Genomic DNA, 18,593 nt, shown 5'->3' with positions numbered 1-18,593 from the left:
CCATTGGACCCAACACACTTCTCTAGCCTCATTTGCGGCAATCTCCCTGGCTTCCCAAATTCCTGGAACTACCAAATTCCTTTGAGTTCTTGTTCTGCTATCCTCTAAGTCTGGAAAGCACTTCCCCATCAACCTCCAAGTTTCAACATAAAAACCAATTCCCTATTTCAAGTTAAAGTATTCCCCTGGTATTCTTTTCAAGCAACCCAGCTGTTTTTCTTCATTGGATTCTGTGCAATTTGTAATCTATATATTTACTGGTGCACCTGTTTACTCTTAATCTACCAAGAGCCTGTAAAACCCTGAGGGCAGAGATTTTGCTGCTTCTTCATGTCTGCACAACTAGCACAGTATCTAAAAGCAAGCCTTCAAACAGTTAATGAGTGGATGAAATTAGAATATTTGGAATAATACTGGAAGGCTGATTTTTCATCTACCCATCTCAAAACCATTTATAGATTGTATAAACTTGCTGCATGCCATAAGGATCTCTAATCCTCACAACCATGCATTGCAACATTGCTTAGCCCATTTTCTAGATAAGAACAGAGTTTCTTAGAAAGTAACCTGCCAGAATTTCAAAGCAGGTGGCCTAACTGCAAACTGCAAAGTCTGTGCAGCATCATACAAGGCATCCTTTCATGCACTTCAGTGTAACTAGTGCTTCTTCTATCATTTATGTGGTATGCAAAACTTACATAAATGAAGTCTTTGCTTCATAAAGCAAAATACATCCACGCTCACTGATAGAAAATTCAATAAGAGAATTAACCAGATGGTTTTCCTTCCGAATGCTCTGGCTGGAATTGGTTACCTCAAAACCATCATTACACCCTGAGAAAATGCATTTTATTTTGCATCGAAGATAGACTGGCAGATAGTCTATACAAATGCAATCTGAAAGCTGTCAACAGTGCTCATGGTTTTCCAATATGCATTCATTGGCAACAGAGCCTATAACAGCATAATTTTCTTTCTATTTTACTACACTATCTCTTGCCTATAGTTAAAGCAAATGGTGTATTTAGCATTAAGTATATACAGCTGCATCTCCACCTGAGTTTTGACAGATGAGCACCAATCTTATTATTAAAAAAACAAACAAACAAAAACCCCTCCCATTTTAAGAAAATCCCACACATGTTAAGCAGGAAAGGAGTCCCTTAGGCTGACTTCGCCATACCTATTCTACACGGTAGAATACCCATTCGGATATCCTAGCACTGGAGATTAGGGAATTATAAACTGTGTATCAAGCATTTATAGAAGATTATTTTCTTAGTACTAAGAAATGCTAACATTAGTCTCATGCAAAACACATGCTGTTTTGCCCCAATTAAGCACTAAGATAGTTACAGTTAGGCAGCAGCTAGCATAGTGGCAGGGGTTTCACAGACCGGTGTTAGGCGGACTGTCCGATCCCCTGGCCACGGAGTGCGAGGAGGACCCAGCAGCCTCGGTGACCCAAGGCCCGGGGCAGTCCACAGTCCCACTCGCTGCAGCCAGGCGTTTTTGCCGGGTCAGGTATGGAGCGTCCCCACCGGAGACTCGGCCAAGGGACCTTGACACTTGAACCTCCGGACAGGGTGGACAGCTGCACTCACCTCGGAACCGGCACAGCCCGCGCTCCCGAGCGCGGGCGGAGCTGGACAGCAAGCCTAGGGACCGCGGATGGGGCGGGGCGGGGAGGGGCTAGGCGGGATGGCCAGCGCCGGCGGGCCCCGGGGGCGGGGCGGAACCCGCACTACTAGGAGTTGGGGAAGAGGGAGCCGAGGAAAGGAGAACAGGGCCTCGCGATAATTCGTCTCAGTTCTCGCGTTTTTACGATAGGTGAGACGATAGGCTCGTTTTCCAAGCGATGTTCCTATTGGCGGAGAGCACTGCTTGGTCCCTCCAGGGGCTCTGCTTTTGCTTCCGGCTCCCGCGTGGGGATGGAAGAGAGCTACTCTTTGTTTAGTTACCTTGAAAGAGTAATTTAGCCAGCGCCAACGTCAGGAACCGCTGGTCGTTGACCTGTTCTTTTGTTTGTACATTCACTCAGGCGCTCGGACTGGTTATTCAATCCGTAGGTTGAGGGATGACAAAACCCGCGACGGAGCGCTTGTTGTGTACCTTGGGGCATTCTAAGAGCCGTGCACAGATTATCTCATTTAAGTCTAAACAGCAATCCCATGACACAGGTACTGATATTATACCAGTCTAATGGGTTTAAAACTGAGACTGATAGATTTATGTCATGCAGGGTTCGTCAGTGAACCGTGAGCCCAAGCGCTGGGTTAAAGAGCTCACTGATAGGTTCCAAAGATGAGGAAGTAGTCTGCACTTTTAACACTCAAGGTCTATTTTGAGAAACAGTTGCCAAAAAGCACAATAATAATTTAGACATTATGACAGTTACTAGCATGGCTAAGTAGGATGTCAAAAAATATTTCTTAAAGAGAAAAATTCCTGTCAACGAAGACATCAAAAGAAGAGGGCTTTGGGGTTTTTTGTTGTTTGTCTTTCAATACGTGCATTGTTCGGGAACATTAAAAACTTTTTTTAAATATTGTGTTCATAACTATAGCACCTTTCCTTCTTTAAAAAAAATCTTCTAGAACTTATTCTTTGTCCTTTGAAAAGCTTGGTCTGATAACTTGCTTATTGTCAACGTTAAATTTTATAGTGAACTAGTTTTATGTTGGCTAATTACTTTTAGATATGAATTATCTAGAAAGAGTTATACTAAATAACACTGGTTCCAAAATAAGGTATGAATTACAATCAGATGGTTATCAATTATTTATTAAATCTGGCCTTCCGGAGTTACTGATGTGACATGTACATACATAACCTGTATTCCTAAAACCTTTTATGGAGTTTCATAATACCTCAGAAACTTTTTGCGGGTCTTAAAATGAGGAAGCCTAGAGTGTGTAAAAGCAAACATCTATCGGTTATTAAGAATCAACCCAAATAAAGACACTTGTTGCTAATATTGGAATAATCACACATGCAAAATAGAGGAATAATAGAAAAACAATTTTTTTTAAAAATCAGTGTTAGTTTCTTAGTTTTCTTTTTTTAAAAAAGAAAACATCTTATATTTGATCATGAAAAATGAATCATGTTAAAATAACATTTACCCCCTTCCCAAACTGACACAAAAGTGACCAGGCCAGTATGTGATATTAGTGTATCTTATGACCATTCTTTAGATCTCTCAATTTGTAGAGGGTCAATTTACATATTTTTTACTTACTTAAAGGGGGAGAACCCTTTAATTTAAACTAGTGATTCTACAGTCTTCAACAAAATTTAACATCAACAGGCAGCAATACCACTTTAAGAAAATTCCAAGGAAAAGACAAACCCATTTTAAAATTCCCACCTCTGGCTTCCAAGGATTGGGTTACAAACTTCGACAAAATGCTCCTCTCCACTCCCTATTGGTGAAAGCTCTATCATTCATTCTTCTGCCTGAAGTTTTGTGAGGTACTGGGTTGCTTTACGGGGGAAAGGCTGTTCCAATTTTGTCTGGAACTGCCCTACTTTAGACTTTTTGTGGTAATCTCTACAAAGAAGCCCAAACGGAGACAGCATAACCAAACTGGCAAATCAGGCTATCAAGACAACTGTGATTTGCTTGAAAAAGAAACGGAGATTCTGTTCATCTGACTGGGTAAACTGACAAAGGGTTTTACGACATGTAACTGGAGATCTGAGAGTTGAAGAGAATTTTCTGGTTTTTCAATGTTTTAAAGAAGTATCAAAGGAAAAACAGAGAAAATACAGGCAGCATGTAAGGGAGGCAGGATGAAGAGTCTGCAGAGGGTGTTTGTCTTTAGGAAGAAGTTGGAAAGTATTTTCCCCAGATTATCAGTGGGGGTTTGAAAGGTAAAGCAACCAAGATAAAATTAATTATAGATTATTTTCTACTTTAAGAAACTGTGCTCTGTTGTTATTTTAGCTTAAATATGGGTTGACAATAATATTGTAATTTTTAAGTGAAATAGCTATTTGTGTTTGTATAGCTGGTGTAATAGACAAATCCATCTATTAAAAGTTTTAATAGGAAATTACAGTTGGCTTTGGACCCAAATTTTGCATATATTTATAAACTGTGAAATCCAGGCACATCTGCCTATGGTCAAGGTAGTTCATGCAGGATAAATTTCCAAAACAGAAATCTGGCATTTATATTTTCAGAAATGATATTTTTTATTAAAACCAAAATATAAAAGTTCAAGAAGATATTGATAAACAAAAAATATTAATTGGCCACTATTTGTCCATATTATTGAATATAAAATAATAAAATACAAGATGAATGAGATGTTAAATTAATGTACTTGAAACCACAATATTTCTGTTTATTAAAAAAAGAAAACTAAGAAACATTGATATTTTTTAAAAATTGTTTTTTCTATTGTTAATCTATTTTGTATGTCTGTGATTATTCCAATATTATCAATAAGTCTCATTATTTGGGTTGATTCATGATAACTGATGGATTTTTGCTTTTACACAAAAATCCTCCAGAAGCTCATACCAAAACTGTAGAAAAAATGAGCTTCAGAACATTTAATAATGTTCTGGACCGTTCTCAATGCCCAAATGACTGTTGTAAATCACAGGTGCTTCAGGATCTTAGATTAACATGAGCAGAATTATTTAGGGAGAGTTTCACAATATGGTACCAATTCAAGTAACTGGCAAATTTTCAGAAGATTTTAAAAAAAAGTGACATTCCATGTAGTAGGTGATAAGTCAGCAAATACACATAGCTTAAGAAAGAGTAGGTTGACTGGAGAATAAGTGTGATTTGGAAAGCTTGATTAAAATAATGATTTTTTTGAAAAGCACAAGAAGTTACACAAAGAGCCAAAATTGCCAGGATTAAGGAGTTTGGTCTTGGATTTTTTAATGGGAGGGATACCTTATGAAAGGAATATTGGAACATGATAAAACTGGCAGTGCAATTTAAGGTGGCTTGGGGGCAGATACCAAAGGCCAGAGGGCTCAGTGATACAAGTATCGATATACAAAATGGTTACTAAACTTCCTAAGGCATTTTATCCAATTATCTTCCCTGTGTTATTACCTTTCTTTGTAATCCTGAAAAGCATTGAGTCTTTTTCTAGTTTAGCACTACAAGAAACTTATCATATGTAGTGGTGGTTATGGTCTAATTAGGACAGTAAAGGTGATCTTTGTTCACATGGAATATAAACACACATTTGTTCACATGGAATGTATTCTTTCTTCTTCCCTCACAGAATTTACTTGTGGTTTGTTCAGTTTTGCAGTACTGAAAATCAAACCAAGGGCGTTTTGCATGTTAGGCAAGTACTCTACTGCTACATCCCCAGTACTTTTTATTTTGAAACATGTCTTGCTAAATTGTCCAGGCTGGTCTCAGACTTGAAATCCTCCTGCCTAAACCTCCTGAGTAGTCAGGATATACCAGCAAATCTGTCTTTTAATTGTGTTTCCTTGATTCTGCTTAAGAAGGAACTTGTACCAGCAAAACCTTATGACTTGAAGATCACCATAGGAGGCATTGTGATTCAGACAAAGCACCCACTCAGTGGGCTGAGGTTGTGGCTCAGCAGTAGAGTGCTCCCCTAGCACTTGCGAGGCCCTGGGTTCATGGGTTCAATCCGCAGCACCACAGAAAAATAAATAAATAAAGGTATTGTATCCAACTACAACATATATATATACACATATATATATGTATATGCATATGTATATGTATATATGCACATACATATGTGTATATATATACACACACACACATACACACACAACACCCACTCAGTGAGCTGCTTATACACATATATATGTGTATACACACACACACACACACACACACTCACACACACACATACACACACAAACAACACCCACTCAGTGAGCTGCTGTGATATACCAGACACCATGCTCAATATTGGGAAAGCAAGATAAATCAAAGACCATTTCTGGGCAGTGGCACCAAAAAGCCCATATATAATTTCCAATAGTTCTCATATTCTGTCATGACTCCTCATGATGTATAGTTGCGCCTTGGTCAGCCTGGGTCGCTGATTGAGTCTGTAGAGCAGAGATTTCCATCTCCAATCCTCAACCAAGTTAATCTACAGCATTAAAAAGTTAATACACTGGGCTGGGGATGTGGCTCAAGCGGTAGCGCGCTCGCCTGGCATGCGTGCGGCCCGGGTTCCATCCTCAGCACCACATACCAACAAAGATGTTGTGTCCACCGAGAACTAAAAAATAAATATTAAAAATTCTCTCTCTCTCTCTCCTCTCTCACTCTCTCTAAAAAAAAAAAAAAAAGTTAATACACTACCTTAACTAGCATACCCAATCTGGACTACCTCCACTTATAAACAGGATTTCCCCTGAAGATTTTGGCATTTCATTTTTTCTTAAGTTAGGGGGGAAATACCCTAATCAACTGTTTTAGGTATCAAATAGGTGAGATATTTGGGGAGAAAAATCACACTATAAGGATGATTTAATTCATTAGTAAGCATTTATTAAGGCTGATTTAGATGTCAGGCACTGATGTCAAGTGATCCATCTATTTGTACAGTAATGATATTAACATAAGATTGATTCTAAAGATTGTTGAGGCCTCTGCCATATTATCAGAGTTGCTCTATCTTATAAAAGTCTTGTAGTTGTAAAATGTGTAAAAACCAGAACTACATATAAGACAGTGTGGTTTCATAGCCATTTTTAACAGCTTTTGTGATGTATAATTCCTATACCCATAAAATTCACTTATTTTAAAGATAGAATTCAATAATTTTTAAAAAAATTTTTATAATTGTACAATCAGTGCCATGTGCCAATTTTAGAAAGTTTCAGTTACCCTAAAAAGATAATTTGTGCCCATTTGGAGACAATTCCCTTTTGCTATCTCCAGCCCCACCCAATCACTTACAGACTGTTCTTTTCTATAGATTTACCTTCTCTGGAAATTTTATTAAAATGGGATTATACATATATGGTCATTTTATATCTGGGATCTTTCACTTAGCATAATGTTTTTGAGGTTTATTCATGTTGTAGTATGTAATATTGCTTCACTTCTTTTTATTGACAAATAATAATTGATGACATGCCAATACCCATGTTTTCTTTATGTATTCATCAGTTGACAGATATTAGGATTGCTTTCAGTATTTTGCTATTATGGCTAATGCTGCTATGAAGATGTGTACAAGTTTTTGTGTAAATATGTGTTTTCAGTTCTCTTGGGTTTATACCTAGGAGTGGAATTGGTGAATCATATACCAATAACTTTATGAAGAATAATGCAACTGCTTTCCAACGTGAGGCACCACTATTTTATATTTCTACTAGTAGAGTATGAGAGTTCCAATTTCCTCAGATTCTCAACAACACTTCTTGCAGTCTTTTTATCATGGTCATTCTGGTGGAAGTGAAGTGGTATCTCATTATATTACATTTTGCTAATGACTTGTAATATTGAGCATTTTTCATGCACTTATTGGCCACTCCACATATCTTCTTTGAAAAATGTCTTTCAAATGTTTTGCTTATTTTTATCTTTTTTATTCTTTTTTTATTATTAGTTGTTCAAAACATTGCAAAGCTCTTGACATATCATATTTCATACATTTGATTCAAGCAGATTATGAACTCCCATTTTTACCCCGTATACATATTGCAGATTCACATCGGTTCCACATCCACTTTTTAACATACTGCCATACTAGTGTCTGTTGCATTCTGCTGCCCTTCCTATCCTCTACTATCCCCCCTCCCTTCCCCTCCCCTCTCCTCCCATCTTCTCTCTCTACCCCATCTACTGTAATTCATTTCTCTCTCTTGTTTTTTGCTTATTTTTAAATTGGACTATTTGTCCTCTTAGTGTTGGGTTGTAAATAGTCTTTATATAATCTGGATCAAAGTCCTTTATCAGATATATGAATATGATTTACAAATATTTTCTCTTAATCTGTAGGTTGACTTTCCCCTTTACTAATAGTATCCTTTGAAGAAACAACTTTTCAATTGTGATAAAATCCAGTTAATCTATTTTTTCTTTTATCACTTGTGCCTTTAATGTTGTACCTAAAAAACCTTTGCTTAACCCAAGCTCATAAAGACTTACTTCTATATTCATAATACGTTTTAGCTCTCGATTTTATGTCTTTGATCCATTTGGAGTTAATTTTGCTATGTGAGGAAGAGGGCCAGCTTCATTCTTTGACATGTACTTATTCAGTTATTCTAGCACTATTTATTGAAAAAACTACTCTTTGCCCCATTGAATTATCTTGGCACCCTTATTTAAAAAAAAATTGCTGTGTAAGGCCCTGGGTTTGATCCCCACCAATCCCCCCCCAACACACACACAATTGACCATATATGTCAGGGTTTGATTTTGGATTCTCAACTCTTTTTGGTTATTCTGTGCCCACCTTGTATCCTTACCACACTGTTTTATTGGGGATTTTTCCCCCAGCTTTACTGAGTGATGGTTGACAAATTAAAAGTTGTACATATTTAAGGTGTACAACATGATGTTTTGATATAATTGTTACTTATGTAATGATTTCCACAATCAAACAAGCTCATATAATCCAGAGTATTACAATGAATTCACATGTTAAACCAACTTTCCATTCTTGGAAAAAATCCTCTTTGATTATAGAATATAGTCCTTTTTTATATGTTCCTAGATTTGTACTGTCAATGTTTTTGGTGGATTTTTTGTGTCTATATTAATGAAAAATATTAGTTTGCTGTTTCCTTATGATATATATTTCTTATGATGTATTAGGATAATACTAACTTTGTGGAATGAGTTGGAAAATCTCTCCTGTATTTTTGGACAGTTTGTAAAAGATACCTTTTGTTTCTTCTTTAATGGTTTGGTACAATTCACCACTGAGACACCTGGACCTAGGCTTAACTTTTTATAATCATTTTTAATTATTATTATTTTTGCTTGTGATAGATCTGTTTAGATTTTCTGTTTCTTCTCTGTTCAGTTTCAGTATTTCATATCTTTCTAGAATGTTTTCCCAATAACTCCACAGACATAAGGACCAGGTAGGTTTTAATTCATAGTCTCATACATTCATAATGGTTGTTATTTCCTAAGAGCCACTTACCCTGAGGGCCCTTGCCCCGCCCTCAACCTTCTTATATCTCCCCACAAGTCAGCACCCAAAAGTTAACAACTGGAACAGCAGGGGACCTTCAGAACACAGCTCCAACATAGATTCTACCTATACAGATTAATTGATTCCTCTGTTTTTTCAATTATTATATATTTTAAACATCACCTTTTGGAAATGGAAGACTAAGTAAGACCCTACTTTCCACCTCTTCTTCCTCCCACATAAATCTGGGGCTGATCATGTGGTTCAGTATTCTACTGAACAGGTCTGGCAGAAGGAGCAGCATCAATAGATTGGGTAAGCCTGAATGGCAGTTGTGGATACAGATTGAGAAGATTGGGAAGGCAAACCCGAAGCTGGCAGGGAGAGAGAAGTGTGTGGGGCCTGAGCTGATTTCTAACAAAATTTTAAGCCCCAGCTATGGCTATTACAAAGAAAAGGAAAGTGGCCGATGATAGGCATGTAGCTCAAAGTAAGTGAATGTCTTATGCTAGAAGTGCTACTATGTGATAACATACATAGTAACATACATTAAAACAGACACATTTTTAAGGCAAGGTCACACTGATTCAAATCTTTCCAGAAGCCAGACAGGTAACATCCCTCCATTCATTAATTCAGAGATACACATTTGCTTTGGCATTTAAACATCTCTAAAATTAGAGTGGACATTGCAATTGATGGGGCAAGTCATAAATGGAGTATAAAATACCAGTGTCTAATAATCAATAATGCTGTAGATGATATGAAATTCAGGAAATGAGTGGCACGGGCAAGAAAAATCACATCCCTATTTTGCCTTTTTACTTTGAAAGAGAGATGAATACAGAGACCTGATAAGAAACACACACATACAAACACAATGACAAATGGCAACTACTTTGCTGTCTCCATGCCCAAGAGCCAGTAGGCAGTGGTAGCAACTGGCAAACCAAGCAGTGTCATTGCCCCAAGGGACAGCAGCCCCTTCACCCTGGCCAGTTATTGCCTATAGTGACAGAGGCCCAATGTTAACAGTTCTGAGTTTTCAAAAGAAGTCAAAACCCAGTAATCTAGATCTTTATATGAAACTCCTAATTTTAAAATAACGCCTTAATCTTTTTAACTGTCTGACAAAGAAAAAAAAGAAAAACAAAAAATGCATATAAGTCAGATTCAGCTTATGAACACTCTGATTATATATAACCTCTGTTTTAAGGATGTAATATTGAAGCAGCATGAGACAAACGGCATTTTTATGGTGAAGCCAAACAAGAAACCCCCATTTTAAAGTTTAGCAGGAGATTCAAAATTCCATAATAACAAGTATTGGAGGACATATTTTATATGTCATTTTAAATATTCTTTTATGACTCTCTCAATAGAAAATAAGAAAATGTAGTTGATTCAGCTGAAGATGTTACATTTCCTGTTTATAAAAATACATGGTCACTTTTAAAATGCAAATTTATGTTCCCAAAGTAACAGCATTTTCTTCCCACTGCTTTATAGACTGTGGTAGAAAATCTGTAGTAGACAATCACTAAATCATTAAAAGAACAGACTCATAGTTATGATCCTGTGATGTTGTGTAAGTAATTTAGCTTCTCTCAGCTTCATTGTCCACATTTATATTATAGGGGTAGGAATGTCTCCCCCTGTACCTCACATGGTTATGTAATAAGTAAGGGCCACAAGAGATAAAACATGGAATGAATAATATGTTGCATAAATATCAGTTGTTAGTATTGCCCAAATAGTATAGATATCTGGGCAACACAGATGAATGAATCTCAGATTCTTCATTCCGGTCTATTGCTGTGACCCTAGATCATGACACCTATGAAAATGTCATCAACCTATCAGCCACTGGGTTGAGTAGATGAAGAAGCATAAGGCAAGAGAATATTTTTTCTAGTCAACCAACTTCTGGGGATCTGAAATAGAACTGAATCTCTAAACAGTGAGGTTTAAGCAAATCTTAGATGGTAACCTTGAAGGATTAGTCTTTCACATTTTCAAAGGCTACCCAGGAATGAGAGAGTTGCCTGGATCTTACATCAGCCTCAGTGGCTTTCTCACAGTTTGACCTTTGGCTGCTTCCTTCCTCTCTGTTTTATTTTTTCATTCTGTGTTGCTTTATAGGGGGTAGAAAACGTCCTACTTTTTCCTTAGTGGACATCTTTTCTGATGCAAATGTACAGCTCTGTTGTGTATTCTGAAGGAGTCTGTACACTACTCTGGTGACTATATCCAGTCTATTTCAACATTTATCTCTATCTAATCTCAAATCCCATTTGGAAGAAAGTATGGAATAAGTTATTCATTTTTAAAAAGGAAAAGAAAATTGTTGTCTTTAAAAAATGTCATTCATAACTAGTGATGTGTTTTTAACTTCCAAGTTTGATATTTTCATGTAAGTTTTCTCCTACAACCTCAACTTCAATCTGGTTGAAAATTAGTTGGTTGTCTTATCCAAATGACCACCCTCCTTTATGTTACTACTTTTCTTTGTGGCATCAGGGTTTTTAGGGATTGTGAACTTTTTTTCTGTAAAGGATGAGACAGTGAGTATTTTAGGTTTCAATGGCCAGAGGGTTTCAGTCACTACTCACCTCTGCTATTATAGTGCAAAAGCAGCCATAAACAATATGTAAGGAAACTAATGTGGCTACGTTCCAATAAAACTTTATTTATGAAAACTGGGCCAAATTTGGCCCAGGGCCATAGTCTACCAACCCCTGTTTTCAAGACACAAAATGAAAATGTCATGGTTATTCTTGACTATCCTCCTTTAAGTTATATATCCAAGCAATTCTCGAACATCCAAGCTATGATTCATTCTCAAGTTATGATGATTATTCCTTTCAGTAATTCCCCTCATCACTTCTTTCTCTTCTTTTCCCACTGCTGCTGTGGAACTAATTTCATTCTGTATAATCACAGTAATATTCAACTGGAAGCCAGGGAATGACCATTCCACCATATATACATTTATTGAAGATGTATGATAATTTCTTGGGAGAACTTTCAGACACATATGAAATATTATAAATTTATTATTAAGGACAATGCCTATGTAATCAGCATATAAATTGCAGAAAATAAAACTTGATGAAATCCTGGTTGATAGGTCATGGTTAAAAATGGTTGTGCAACATTGCTCAGATTTATAATTTCCCAAGGTCTGCAGTGATTACAATTGTGATGTTAGGTAGAAGACAGACACACTTTTTAAAATATTAATACTATGTTTGTATTTTAATGTGCATTAGGGGAAAATGCAGCTAGCATATCAAACCCATAATACCATTCATTCATTATTAGGATGAGTCTGAAGTAAGCATTTACATTTTTAATAAAGTATCTGGGTTGAAAGAAAAGTTAACAATAATAAGTGCAGGAAGACTACAGACACAGAAAAAGTCATCAGGATGGTACTAGAATATTGAAAATCAGTGTCCATGTGGCCTCTCATAGTGTGATTATTATATTTCTCCAGTATTTACAGATCAATGTCATGGAACATTTTCATTTCCTTTTCCTGGGGAAAACTTTCAGTTGCTCTCCCCTTCCTGCCCATTAAATTCAATCAAATGGTTGGCCTGAAATCAATGCCTTCTTAACCTGAAATCACAATTTCCACTTTTCCCTTATCTTAAGGGTTCCCAAACAATGTTCAAAAAAATGCTAATTTCATAAAATTTAATCAATACTTCAGAAAAAAGATGATTTTCATGGTCAAAAGTTTGGAAAATGCTTCTTTATCTTTTCTCTAGGATACTTGTCATTGTACCATAGTAAAAGTTTTGAGAAGATAAATTGTTGGTACCCATTTATTTGATCATGAAATCCTCCTTTTGTGGAGCCAATATTTGGGTTTACCAACTCATTAGATCCCCTTTGTCAATGACCTCTCTTTGAGAAATATCTTGTGGCTCTCCTGTGCTGTGGTAAATGATGTTCTTTCCCATGCCCCACCTTATAGTTTATCAGCAGTTAGTCATATATTGATTTCACTTTAACACTTCCAAACTCTTACTAATTATTCACTTTACTTGGGATGATTTTTCTTCTCTGTCCTTGCTCTGAAATCTTTTCAAACAAGCCGAACCATCACAGCAGCAATGATTCCTGTTTCTGAAGTCTTAACCACTACTCCCTCTTCCAGTGTCTGTACCAGCTAGTATCATGCTCATGTGTACCTAATCTATTTGCCTGCTGGATCTTACATTTCTTGGGATTGCTGTTTTCCATATAGTGTTTTAGCCTGGTATATTGCTTTTAGTTGTTAATAAATAAGGAAATGATAAAAGCATAAAATTTCAAAATGTTTTCTGTGGTAAATAGTAGAATTGGAGTTTGACATATCTGGGCAGGAGAGGGGGAATGAGGAGGCATCTCTGACCTATGCATATTTTTAACAGCTTTATTATTTGGCAAACAAATGTATACAATTTGATAAGTTTTGACATATGTGTACACCCATGAAACTATCTTGAGAACATATCCATCATCACAAGGTGTGATGTTCCTTCTTTCTCCCTTCCCACATTTCCCCTCCTTGCTCCACTCCCCTTTCACACCACCACCCCCTTTTCTAGTTCAAGGACATCACTGATTGGCTTTTAATCACTATCCATTGCTTTAAATTTTCTCAAAATTTATATAAATAGAATCACACAATATTCTCTTTCATCTGAGTTCCTTCCCTTGACATAGCTATTAAGAGATTTATTCATGTGGTAGCATAGTCAATCCTTTTTAATGCTGAGTAGTATTTCATTATATAGTTACTTCATGGTTTGATCATTCATTTACCTATTGATAGACAGTTGAGCTGATTCTAGTTTTTTGGCTATTAAAAATAAAACTGCTATGAACATTTACACATAAGTCTTTATGTAAACATCAGCTTTCATTTCTCTCATGTAAATACCTAGGAGTGAAATGACATCAAACACACAGACAACAAAAGAAAAAAAATAGATAAGTTGAACTACATCAAAATTTAAAACTTTTGTGCATCAAAGGATGCTATCAACAGAGGGGAAAAGAAACCCATCAAATAGGAGAAAATATATGCAAATCATATCTGATGAGGGGTTAAGATCTAGGATATCTAAAGAATTCCTACAAAGCAAAATGAAATAAAAAAATAACTCAATTTAAAAATGGGGAAAGGATTTGAATAGACATATATGGCCAATAAACACTTGAAAAGATGTTCAACACCTGTAATCATTAGAGAAATGCAAATCAAAGCCTCCATGAGATATCACTTCACATCCATTGGCTGTTACATAAAGAAAGAGAATGTCATATCTAGGAAAGCTTTGTCTAACTTGGAGTCACAAGGGTTTTCCTCTAGATGTTTTTATAGTTTTTGGTTTTAAATTTAGCCCTATGTCCCATTTTGAGTCAATTCTTGTATATAGGGTGAGATTTGGATCAAAGGGTTTATGTTTTTATTTTTTGTTTACATGTGAATTTCCAGTTGTTCCAGCATATTTGTTGAACAGGCTGTTTTTTCTCCAGTGAAATTTCTTTGCTGCTCTATTAATAATTCGTTGTTTGTGTATTGTGGGTCCCTTTGGGACTGTATTCTGTTCAATTGGTCTATTTGTTTATCTTAACAGTAATTCCAAGTGCCTTGCCTACCACAGCTTTATAATATCTCTTAAGGAAAAGTTATGTTAATTCTTCAACTCTGTTCTACTCTGACAAAGTCATTTTGGTTTGTAGATCCTTTGTGTTTTCATATGAACTTTAGAAATTTTGTCAATTCCTGCCCAAACCCAAACCCATTCGGAAATTTAAATTGGGATGGTTTTAAAGGTGTAGATCAATTTGGGGAAAATTAACATCTTAATGTTGAGTCCTCTACTAACCCATGAACATGATGTGTGTTTCCAGTTGTTTAGGCCTTACTTTCTCTCTCTCTCTCTCTCTCTCTCTCTCTCTCTCTCTCTCTCCTCTCTCTCTCTTTTTTAACGTTTCTCTTACTAGTGTTATGGAGTTTTAAATTTTGTTCAGTTCTTATTCATCTTTTGGAAGATTTATTCTTATTTCCTATTTTTATGCTAATGCGCGTAATATTGTAGTTTAATTTCAATTTGATTGTTAATTGCTGACATGTGGAAGAATATTTTATTTTTCCATATTTTTATTGGTGCATTATGATTATACATAATGGTGGAATTCATTGTTACATATTCATACATGTACATGATATAACAATATAATTTGACTAATATCATTCCCCAGTATTTCTGCTTTCCCTCTCCTCTTCCCTCCCTTTGGTATCTTTATTTTACTTATCTCCCTTTGACTTAGAAATATTATTTTATAAGATGATTGTATTATATAACTTTGCTAAACTCACTTATTCTTATTTGTAGACTTTTTTGCATGTTCTATCAGATTCTCAACATAGTTATCTTTGTTTTACTTCATCTAATCTGGAAATCTTTTTCTTCACCTCCCCCCTCCCCCTCTTCCCCACTTCCGTCCTCCCCCCACATCCTCCTCCATCTTCTTCCTCATTAACTGCACTGGCTAGAAGCTCCAGTACAATGTCAAAGTATTGAAAGTGAACCTCCTTGTCTTGTTTCTGATCTTGGAGGTAAAGCATTCAGTCTTTGACCTTTGAGTCTGATTTTAGTTGTAGGCTGTTCATAGATGCCTTTTATCTGGTTGAAGAAGTACAATTCTATTCTAATTTTACTAAGAATTTTTTATTAGATTTTTGTCAAGTACCTTTTCTGTGTTGATTGAGATAATCATATAGTTTTTCTTTTTAAAATTAATATAGTGAATCACATTACCTGATTTTTAAATGTTCAGCCAGTCTTGCATTGCCGAGATAAACCTCACTTGACCCATGATGTATTCCCTTTTATATATTGCTGGGTCTAATTTGCTAACTTTTGTTGTGAATTTTTTTTTAATCTGTGTTTCTGAGGCATATTTTCTTGTAACATGTTTGTCTTATTTTCTTAGCAAATTCACACAGAAAGAGTCAGCAAGTATTCTCTCTTCTTCAATTTTCTGGGAGAGGTGGTGTGGAATTCATATTCTAACTTCCATAAATATATGGTACAATTCCATATATGGTACAATTCCATCTAGGTCTGGAGTTTTCTTTTTTAGGCTTTTAAAATATAAATTCAGTTTCTTTAATAGATATTAGGCTATTTTTCTCCAGTGAAATTTCTTTGCTGCTCTTGAGTAAGCTTTGGTAATTTGTGACTCTAAAGGAATTTGTCCATTCATCTATGTTGTTGAATTTTTTGACATAAAGGTACTCAAATTGTTCTATTGTTAACCTTTTAGTATTTGTAGAATCTGTAGTGATGTCTGCATTCTCAATACTGCTAATGCTGATTTGTGTCTTCTCCCACTTTTCCTGATTAGCCTGATTAGAGGTCATGTTACTGATCTTAAAGATCCAGCCTTTGGTTTCATTGACTTATCTATTTTTCCATTTTTATTTCATTGAATTATGAGTTTAGCATTATTATTTATTAATATTTTTCATCTGTTTATGTTTAGTTTAATTTACTCTTCATGTTTATGAAGGTTAATGAAGGTGGTTAATTTAAGACCCTTCTACTTTCCTAACATAGGTATTTCATGCTATAAATTTTCTCCATAAAGACTGCTTTTATGTCATTTTTAATTTTTTATATGTTGTGCTTTTATATTAATTCAATTCAAACTACTTTCAAATTTCCTTTTTTATTTCTTTGACCCAGGTTGTATTTAGAAATGTGTTGCTTAGTTTCTAAATATTTGAACAAATGATCTCTTTCTGTTATTGATTTATGATTTAATCCATTGTGGTCAAAGAAGAATATGCTTTGTATTACTTCACTCCTTATAACTGTATTGAAACTTGTTTTATGACCCCAAATAAAATCTGTTTTAGTCAATGTCCATGTACACTTGAAAAATATATGTATTCTTTTTTGGGTAGAATGTTGTAATAAATGCCAAATCAAGTTGCTTGATGATGTAGTGCAATCTTCTATATCCTTAGTGATTTTCTGCCTCCTTGGTGTATCAATTATTGACAGAAATAATTAATCACCTGACTATAATTGAGGATTTATTGATTTTTCCTTACAACCCAATCCATTTGGGGGCTTATATTTTGAAGCTGCTATTGTATATATAAGCATTTGGGTGATTATGTCCTTCTGATGAATTAACCCCTTTATCATTATGAAATTATTTTCTTTATCCTTGGTAATATTCTTTGCTGCAAAATCTACTTTGATATTAATATAGTTACTCCACATTTGATTTTGATTAATTTTTGAATTTTCTATCCTTCCACATTTAATCTCATTGTCAATATTTAAAGTGAATTGCTTGTGAGCTACCTGTAGTTGAGTTTTGACTTTTTATTCACTATGATGATCTCTGTCTCTTAATTGGGGTATTGAGACCACTAAAATTTAATGAGTTAGATTTAGTTCTATCTCCTTGCTGTTTTCTCTCGGTCCCATCTGTACTTTGTTCATCTTTTCCCCTTTTTCTGTTGGATTATTTTTCTAACTCCATCTAGTCTCTCTTGTTAGCTTAATAATTTGAAAATCTTGCTTTTGTTATTTTAATGGTTGCCATAGCTTTGTACTATATGTTTTTAACTTATCTCTATCTTCAAGTAACATTATACCCATGTACATCTTCACAATTCACAATCTCATCCCTGCCTTTCAGATCTAGATTTCCATTTGCTTTTGTTTTCCTTCCTTCTGAAAGATTTCCTTTAACATCCCCTTGAGAACATAGCAGTGAAAGTTTGCTGGTGATTAACTGTTGCAGGTTTTACTTTTGAAGTAAGTTTTACTGGTACTAAATTTGAGATTTACAGCTTTTTTTTTCCCTTTCCTTTCCTTAAAAATGTTGCTTCACTCTTTCCTGATATCCTTTTTCCTCCAAGAAATCTTTTAAAGTACATAATGTTTTCTCTCCTCCCCCCCACTTTTGATTACTTTTAAACTTTTCTCTTTCTCATGTTTTTGAGCAATTTGGTCACTAGGTCCTTGGTGTGGTTTCTTCACGTTACTTGTGTTTATTGCTTGTTGAGCTTCCGGGATGTCTAGCTTTATACTTTTCTCAAATTTGGAAAAACTTTGACCATTAGTTTTCCCCATATTGTTTCTGCCCCACCCCACCCTGCTCCAATTCTCTTGCCTTTAGAGACTTAAATCTCATTTATATTGAGTAACTTGAAGTTGCTTCATAGCTTGGTGATTTAGCTTCAATTTTGATTATTTCTATTGCAAATCTGCTTACCTTTCATCTGTAATATCAAATTTGCTTTTGATCCTACTGTATTTTTCATCTCACTCATTATAATTTTCATATCTCCTGTTCATTTATATATATATATATATATATATATATATATATATATATATATCTTCCATGTCTCTATTTACCTTTTTTTTTCTTTTT

General features: G+C 35.3%; 2 protein-coding genes across 4 annotated transcripts in view; one reads left to right on the top strand and one right to left on the bottom strand.

Annotated features, from left to right (window-relative positions):
* Lrrc28 (leucine rich repeat containing 28) overlaps nt 1-1,712 on the bottom strand; it is a 136,142-nt gene extending 134,430 nt beyond the window's left edge. For 2 of the 3 annotated variants that reach the window (XM_026394714.2, XM_026394716.2), the window contains exon 1: nt 1,605-1,712. The gene's annotated coding sequence lies outside the window, so the exon portion shown is untranslated. The other variant, XM_026394715.2, reaches the window with a different exon arrangement.
* A 2,115-nt stretch (nt 1,713-3,827) lies between these two features.
* Ttc23 (tetratricopeptide repeat domain 23) overlaps nt 3,828-18,593 on the top strand; it is a 94,602-nt gene continuing 79,836 nt past the window's right edge. Inside the window, exon 1 of the mRNA XM_077799766.1 lies at nt 3,828-3,876. The gene's annotated coding sequence lies outside the window, so the exon portion shown is untranslated. The remainder of the gene's footprint in view (nt 3,877-18,593) is intronic.

This window comes from Urocitellus parryii, chromosome 6 (assembly GCF_045843805.1).
Source record: "Urocitellus parryii isolate mUroPar1 chromosome 6, mUroPar1.hap1, whole genome shotgun sequence".
NCBI classification, from domain to species: Eukaryota; Metazoa; Chordata; class Mammalia; order Rodentia; family Sciuridae; genus Urocitellus; species Urocitellus parryii.
Note: the sequence above shows the minus strand (reverse complement) of the source record. Positions and strands in the feature narration are given on the sequence as shown.